Here is a 6,995-nt window from a genome sequence, read left to right on the forward strand (position 1 = left end):
AGATGACGCTCTGAATTGTTGCCAATAAGTTTGATTGTTGGTTCCATCTGACCAGAGCTCCTTCTTCCAGATGTTTGCTGTCTCTCCCAGGTGGTTTGTGGCAAACCTTAAACCAGACTTTTTATGATATCTTTCAGAAATGTCTTCCTTCCATGAAGGCCAGATGTGTGCAGCATGTTGTCCTATGGACAGAGTCTCCATCCTCAGCTGTAGATCTCTGCAGTTCCTCCAGAGGGATCATGGGCCTCTGGGCTGCATCTCTGATCAGAATGAAGGTTCAGAGGGACGGCCGGGAGTTCATAGATTCCCAGTGGTCTGATATTCAATCTATTTCAATATTATCTATGCTCAGTGCTCCATGGGATGTTTAATGACTGGAAAATATTTTTGTATCCAAATCCGGCTTTAAACTGCTCCTCCACAGTATTTCTGACCTGCCTGGTGTGTTCCTTGTTCTTCATGATGCTTCCTGAGCTTTAAACAGACCTCTGAGGCCATCAGAGAGCAGGAGCATTTATACAAACACTTGATTCCATGAGGAATCAAGCGTCCCCATACCTGTCTATGTCTCTGAAAAGGGGGTCGTTAGAGGGAATTGTTGGCCTGGCTGAACAGGCGAGATATTCTGTTCTGTTTTTCTGACATTTTGAATTGAAAGCTTCCTGGATGGGAAGCAAAATGTCTTCAAACTTGGAAACAAAGTCCAGTGGATTGATTATAACTTTTATGGAATAACTATGACCTGGATGACTGAGAATCTTTACCAGCTCTGTATAGAAAACTGCAGCAGGACAAGAAAGCCTCTTCTGAGTACGGAACTGTTTCTCTCCACCTCTGTAATAAGAGAGGGAATATTAGTGAGCAGGAAATCACACATGGAATGAAGTCAGACAGACCGCTCTGGATCAAAGTCCCAGCGAGCTTTTGAATCCAAACATAGAGAATCACCGTTGTCACCAGTTGCCATGTGACGTCACAGATCCTTGTTGTGTTCAGAAGTTCGTCCAGGACATCTCCAGAGATTCCTTTCCTTTTCGTTAAAGGTTCGTCCAGGGTAATGCAATGGCTCAGAACCGTGAGAGCATGAAGAGCAAAAGGTAAACCAAAGTGCGAGGTCCGTGAGCAGGTCCAAGGTTCAGACCAGGTGATCCGATTTCCACAGAGAATCCAAGGGACAATCCAAATGAGAGTTGTTTTTGTTTTGTTTTTCTCCAAAAGTTTACATTTGATCACTGCAGGAATTCCAGTTACGGTGTCTTACTGAGGAACTGCTGAGCTCCAACCATATACCCAGTATTAAGATATCTGGACCACCGCTAACATATACTTCATACGAGCAAACTTCCTGGGACACTTTACCTTGCAGGTAAGGGAGACTATAACCTCAATGTAAGAAGTTAAAGACACAATTGGAGGGTTCCTCGAGAGACTTACCTCTGCAGAAGTCCACATTAGCAAACTGGAGGACGGCTTCGCCTCGCTAACAAGTAAAGAAACATCCTCACAAAAGAAAATCCAGGAGCTCTCTCTGTCTGAAGGTGAATGAGCTTGAAAATAATTCCCAAAGATCCAATCTAAGACTTGTGGGTCTACCTGAGAAAACAGAGCAAGAAGACATTGCGGCTTTTCTACTGGCTGATGGAGATCCTGGGGTGAGACGTATTTCCATCCACCCCCGATCATCGAGTGCGCTTACAGGCTGCAGGGCCAGAGAGCTCCAGGCGGCGCGCCACACCCGATCATCATGACATTTCTAAACTATCAAGATAAGATGAAGGTGATGCCTGCAGCTCGTCTGAAAGGAAAGGTGATGTACAACGGCTGTCATGTGATGTTCTTCCCTGACCTATCCGCTGAGGCGGAGGAAGCAATACGAGCAGGTGAAACAGCAACACCGTAATCTATTGGTCTGATATACCCAGCAAAGATCAGGGATCTTTCACCGCCGCGGTAACCAATTTCTCTCCCACACGCCATCGAAGGTGGAGGAATTTATACGGAAAACAAAACAACAAACTGACGGGCGACCACACTTACACTCTAGAGGGTGTCAGTAAAGTTTAATAAGGATCAATATTCCATTTGATCGGTGTTCCTGGACATTACACCTTTTGACTGAATCCTCCCTCATAGCGGCGGGACATCATTTCTAGATATTATGGTTGGAGTTTGCAGTTTAAGGTGGTGGTGACGGTGTGAATTCTTTAAGCGGGTGTTTTTTTTTCTGCTCCTCTTTTCTAGGATCAGTAGCCAAGATAAACAGGCAGGAGGTCAGGAATCAGAATGCTGGAATTAATCTCACCGGGAGGCTCGAAATAACCTGGCCCTGACGTTTGCTCTGAAGGCTGGTTATATACTGAAAGGTGCAGGTGGATCAGATGACTAGTAATGGGAACAATGGCGGCGCTGAGCAGGAGTGTCTTGTGAGGAATGAGACCTGCATCAGTGCAGAGATCATGACTCAGGCTTTCCTTCAAGGATTTTAATCTGGAGGCCTGCAGTGAAGACCTTTCTCACCGGTTCTTATGTCTGTTTTTCATGGAGTATGTCATTAGTCACACCGATGTCCAGCTCAAACTCCCATCTCAACATATAATTCAGATCACGCCTGTCTGGTTCACTCTGGAGGCAAACGGATCAACTCCGTAACTCAACTGTCCACAACAAGGTTTTTATACATGACACAGATGCATGGAGGAAAGGTCTCACCCCTGGATGAATGCTAATGGAACAGGGGGTACTTCCAGATGAAGCATTTAGAAACACCAAATTTCAGTTATGCACAAACATTTTTTCTAGAGATTCTCAGAAAAGCTCTGCTCAGTAATAATCCTCATTTATTATCACTGGTAACAAAAAGGTAAAGGGTTTCAGCTTCAGCTGGGTTAGCAACTGGGGTAATTAAGCTGCAATTTCAACATTGATTATATTTCCTGCTGGAAGTCATTTCTTGGGCTTTTCAGTTTGTGTCTCCAGCTTGATTGATCCAAGAACATGCCACCTGTCAGACCATGGGACCCTGCTGGGAGCTGCTTCACCAGTTGTAGCCAAAAGAACCAAATGGAGGCAGAGAAGCAAAACCAAATGCTGCAACCACAGTTGCCAAGATTCATCCCTGCTTCTGGTAATAAATGTTTCATTCATTCAGCAGAGCAAGAATGGTTGAATAAATCCAAGAGAGAGCCAATCGTATGACACCACCTCACTGGTCCAAAGGACCCAGAAGCGCTTGGACTTCCTGCGGAGGATGAGGATGTGAATTGGAGCTATAGAAATAAAGACAATAGAATTGAATCGTGTTACTCCTGCTTCAACTCCTCTGCTTGCTTCAGCGTCTGTGTCTACATCACTGGCTGCTAGATCAATCAGTCATTAGCCTGACCTCCCCAGAGTTGATTCGGGGTGATTCTGAACAAGCTGTGGCTTTCTTGACTCAGTGTGAGATCCACTTCAGCCCTCTGCATTTCCCTCTGATAGGGCTACAGGGGCTTAAATAATCTCTCTGTTAGCGGGCAAGGCTAAGTTGTATGGAACGTCAGAGTGGCAAAACAATCCTAGCCTGTGTAAATCATTCTGAGACTTTTCACAGGAATCAATCTGAGTTTTCTGTCCAGTTCTGCCAAGCAGGGAGGCTTCAACAGGACGCCTGTCTTTACCACAGGGAGTCCAGACTGTGTGTGTGTGTGTGTGAGTATGTAATCGACTATCACCTACTGGCATCTGAGAGTCCTTGGAACAAGAAAACTCTCATGGACATCTTCAACACTGGACTTAATGAAAGGATCAAGGAGGAGCTCTCCACCCGGGACTTCCCTCAGTCCCTTAAGCAGATAGAGGAGTTAGCAACTCGGATCGATCTTTGCCTCCTAGAACGGCACAGAGACCCCATCTATCAGCTAATCCTCACTCGTTCCCTCCTGTGGCTAATGTGGCGGCATCCTGCTCGCCTCAAACTTCTGGTCCTGAACCAATGCAGCTGAGACACACCCGTATTTCCAGGGAGGAGAGGGATCAACGCTTCAGGCTGAAGCTGTGCCTCTACTGCGGCGGAGAGGGACATCTGGTGAGATCTTGTCCAGTAAAAGGACAGGCTCAGTAGGAGGGGGAGAATCCTCCTCAGCAAGACCAGACTATCTGCCTCCCCTGAATTTCTTCTCTCTGTAACATCATTAGTCCAGTCTATTAGTCATAACCTGTCAGCCTTGTGGACTCTGGAGCTGATACTGAGTTTATGGATGGCGATTTTGCTAGATGACTTGGCATTAAGTTCTTTCCTTCACTGAACTCTCACAAGGTTTTAGCCTTGGATGGTCCTCAGTTGAATCAATCCTCTCTCATGACTGAACCGGTTGGGCTTGTGGTGGGTGGTAACCATGTTGAACAGTTATCCTTCCTAATCATTGATTCACCTCAGGTTCCTGTTATCTTAGGTGTGATCTGATTAACGAAGGTAACCCACACAATGACGGGCAGAAAGTTCAGGTTTTGGGTTGGGCTACTTCCTGTCAGAAACGTCGGCCAATAGTGAAGAGGATGAATGTTATGCTGATCTGACAAAGGTTCCTGAGGAGTATCATGACCTCAGAGAAGTCTTTAATAAGAGTAAGACCACTGCTCTGCCCCCACATAGACTTTATGACTGTAGGATTGACTTACTGCCAGGTACTACACCCCCAAGAGGTAGAGTATATTCTTTATCTGCCTCAGAATCTCTGGCCTTGAACAAATATATCTCAGATTCACTTAGAGCAGGCATTATTCGCCCTTCATCCTTTTTTCTTTTTGAAAAGAAGGACGGTTCCCTCAGACCGTGCATAGACCACAGGGGTTTGAATGAAATCACAGTCTAGAATCGTTATCCCATTCCTCTGATTAATTTAGATGTTGATCAGTTTAAGGGGGCTAAGGTCTTCTCTAAGTTAGCCTCCGCAATGCGTACCGCTTGTACGCATTGCGGACAGTACATTTAACACCCCTACTGGACACTAGGCGTACCTGTTGGTGCCTTTCAGCTCACTTCAGACATGGGCAATGTGGAGTCAACAAGTCATCTCCATGTCATGTATTTAATCTACCCAGCCAATTAACCAGGTGAGTCCAATCTGCACAGGTTAATTCACGGTGAAGATTGGACTCACCTGCTTCAGTGGCTGGGTAGGCTCACTTATACCAGGCTGTTCTTGTAAACGAGCTGCTTTGAGACATGGTGGGACATTTAGTTTTCGTCTACTTAGACGACATCATTATTTACTCTCAGGACTTGGAGTCCCATTAGAGAAATGTCAGATCTGTTCTGTTATGCCTTTCACTAAACCAGCTGTTTGTTAAGGCAGAGAATGCGAATTCCATGTGGACATAAAGTCATTCTTGGGTTTCGTGTTTTCTCCTGATCAGATCTCTATGAACCCTAAGAGGATGGGTGCAGTTACTGACTGGCTGGTTCCTGAGGATAGGAAACAACTGCAGAGGGTTCCTTCGGTTTGTTCATTTCTACAGGAGATCCATCAGAATCTACAGTCAGGTACCTGTCTCTCTTCATGCCCTCACTTCTGCTAAACTTAGGTTTTATTGGAATGATCAGGCGGATGGAGCCTTCTAAGATTTAAATATCTGTTCACCTCTGCACCAGTTCTGGTTTTTCCCGACAATGAGAAACGATTTATTGTTGAGGTGGATCCATCCAGTTCGAAGTCGGGGCGGTCGTCAGTCAGAAGGATAGAGATGGGGAAATTCACCCCTATGCTTTCTTTTCAAAGAGACTTTCAAAGTCTTTCACAGAGAGGATCTATGATGTCGGGGACCGAGAACCGATAGCGGTCAAGTTGGCTCTGGAAGAATGGAGACATTGGTTAGAGGGGTCCAAGACTACTTTTCTGGTTTGGACTGATCACAGGATCCTGGAGCATCTGAAGTCTGCTAAGAAACCTAACCCCAGACAATCAAGGTAGGTACTCTTTTTTGGACACTTTAACTTGTTTCTGCTTTTCAGAACCAGAACCAAGCATGTTAAACCCAATGTCATGAAAAGGACAGATGGACCCAGTATTCCAGGAGAGACAGTCGATAGGAAAGTTCAAAAATATTTATTAAAAAAAAAACAAACAAAACTAAAGTGGAGCTGCTAGGATCTGTGGCACGCGGCGACTGCAGGTGGGGGGCACCGCCCAATCTCAGATACTCTGTGGGAGAAACACAGGTAAGTGACCACGATCATCTGACAGAAGATGATTATCAGAGTTGGTCACTTAGCTTGTTTAACAGTCCAGTCCATCTCCCTGGAAAGGGGCGCAATCCAGCCGCTGGGCTATTGACCGACACGGCACCCAGAGTGTCCCCGGGTCTGCAGTCCCCGAGGACCCAAAGGAAGCCGATCCTGGACAGGGTTACAAATCAGGCAGGAACAGACAGGTGACAGGATCCAGGCTTCCAGGCATCCTAGAGCTCCCAGGAAGGTTCAGAGTCTGACAGAGTCCAGAAGCATGACCAGGTGGTCACGCACAGGAGCAGAAAGGATCTGGCACAGATGAGCAGGCTCAGTGATAGAGGGTAGCAGAGACAGGACATGGAACCAGAACTTGATGCAGGAACTTTAAACTGGTCTCTCCTTGGCGCCAGGCTAACTGGGATAAAAACGGAACCTCCCCAGATATAGAGCCAAAAACCCAGAGGGCTCAGCAGGGGAGGAAAAGTGGATGATCAGGAGACGAAACAGACACAAAACCCTTTGTCCACTGGCCGCCAGGATCCAGGACATGAACCTTGAAACAAACAGAACTGAACAGAACGACTAACGGAAAAAAAATAATGATCTGGCCCAGAATGCTCAGGCTGAACAGAATATCACCCAGAAGAAACAGGTGAGAGGAATAAATGATAATTGAGGCAGGGAGGGAAATCAGCAGGTGAAAGAAAAAAAACAATTAAGGGAGAGCAAACAGGCCAGATCATGACAACCAGTGCTTTGTCCAGGGTGTTTGAGGTGGACTAGGAGAGTT

Source organism: Cyprinodon variegatus, unplaced genomic scaffold, assembly GCF_000732505.1.
Source record: "Cyprinodon variegatus isolate N-32 unplaced genomic scaffold, C_variegatus-1.0 Scaffold1750, whole genome shotgun sequence".
Classification (NCBI taxonomy): domain Eukaryota; kingdom Metazoa; phylum Chordata; class Actinopteri; order Cyprinodontiformes; family Cyprinodontidae; genus Cyprinodon; species Cyprinodon variegatus.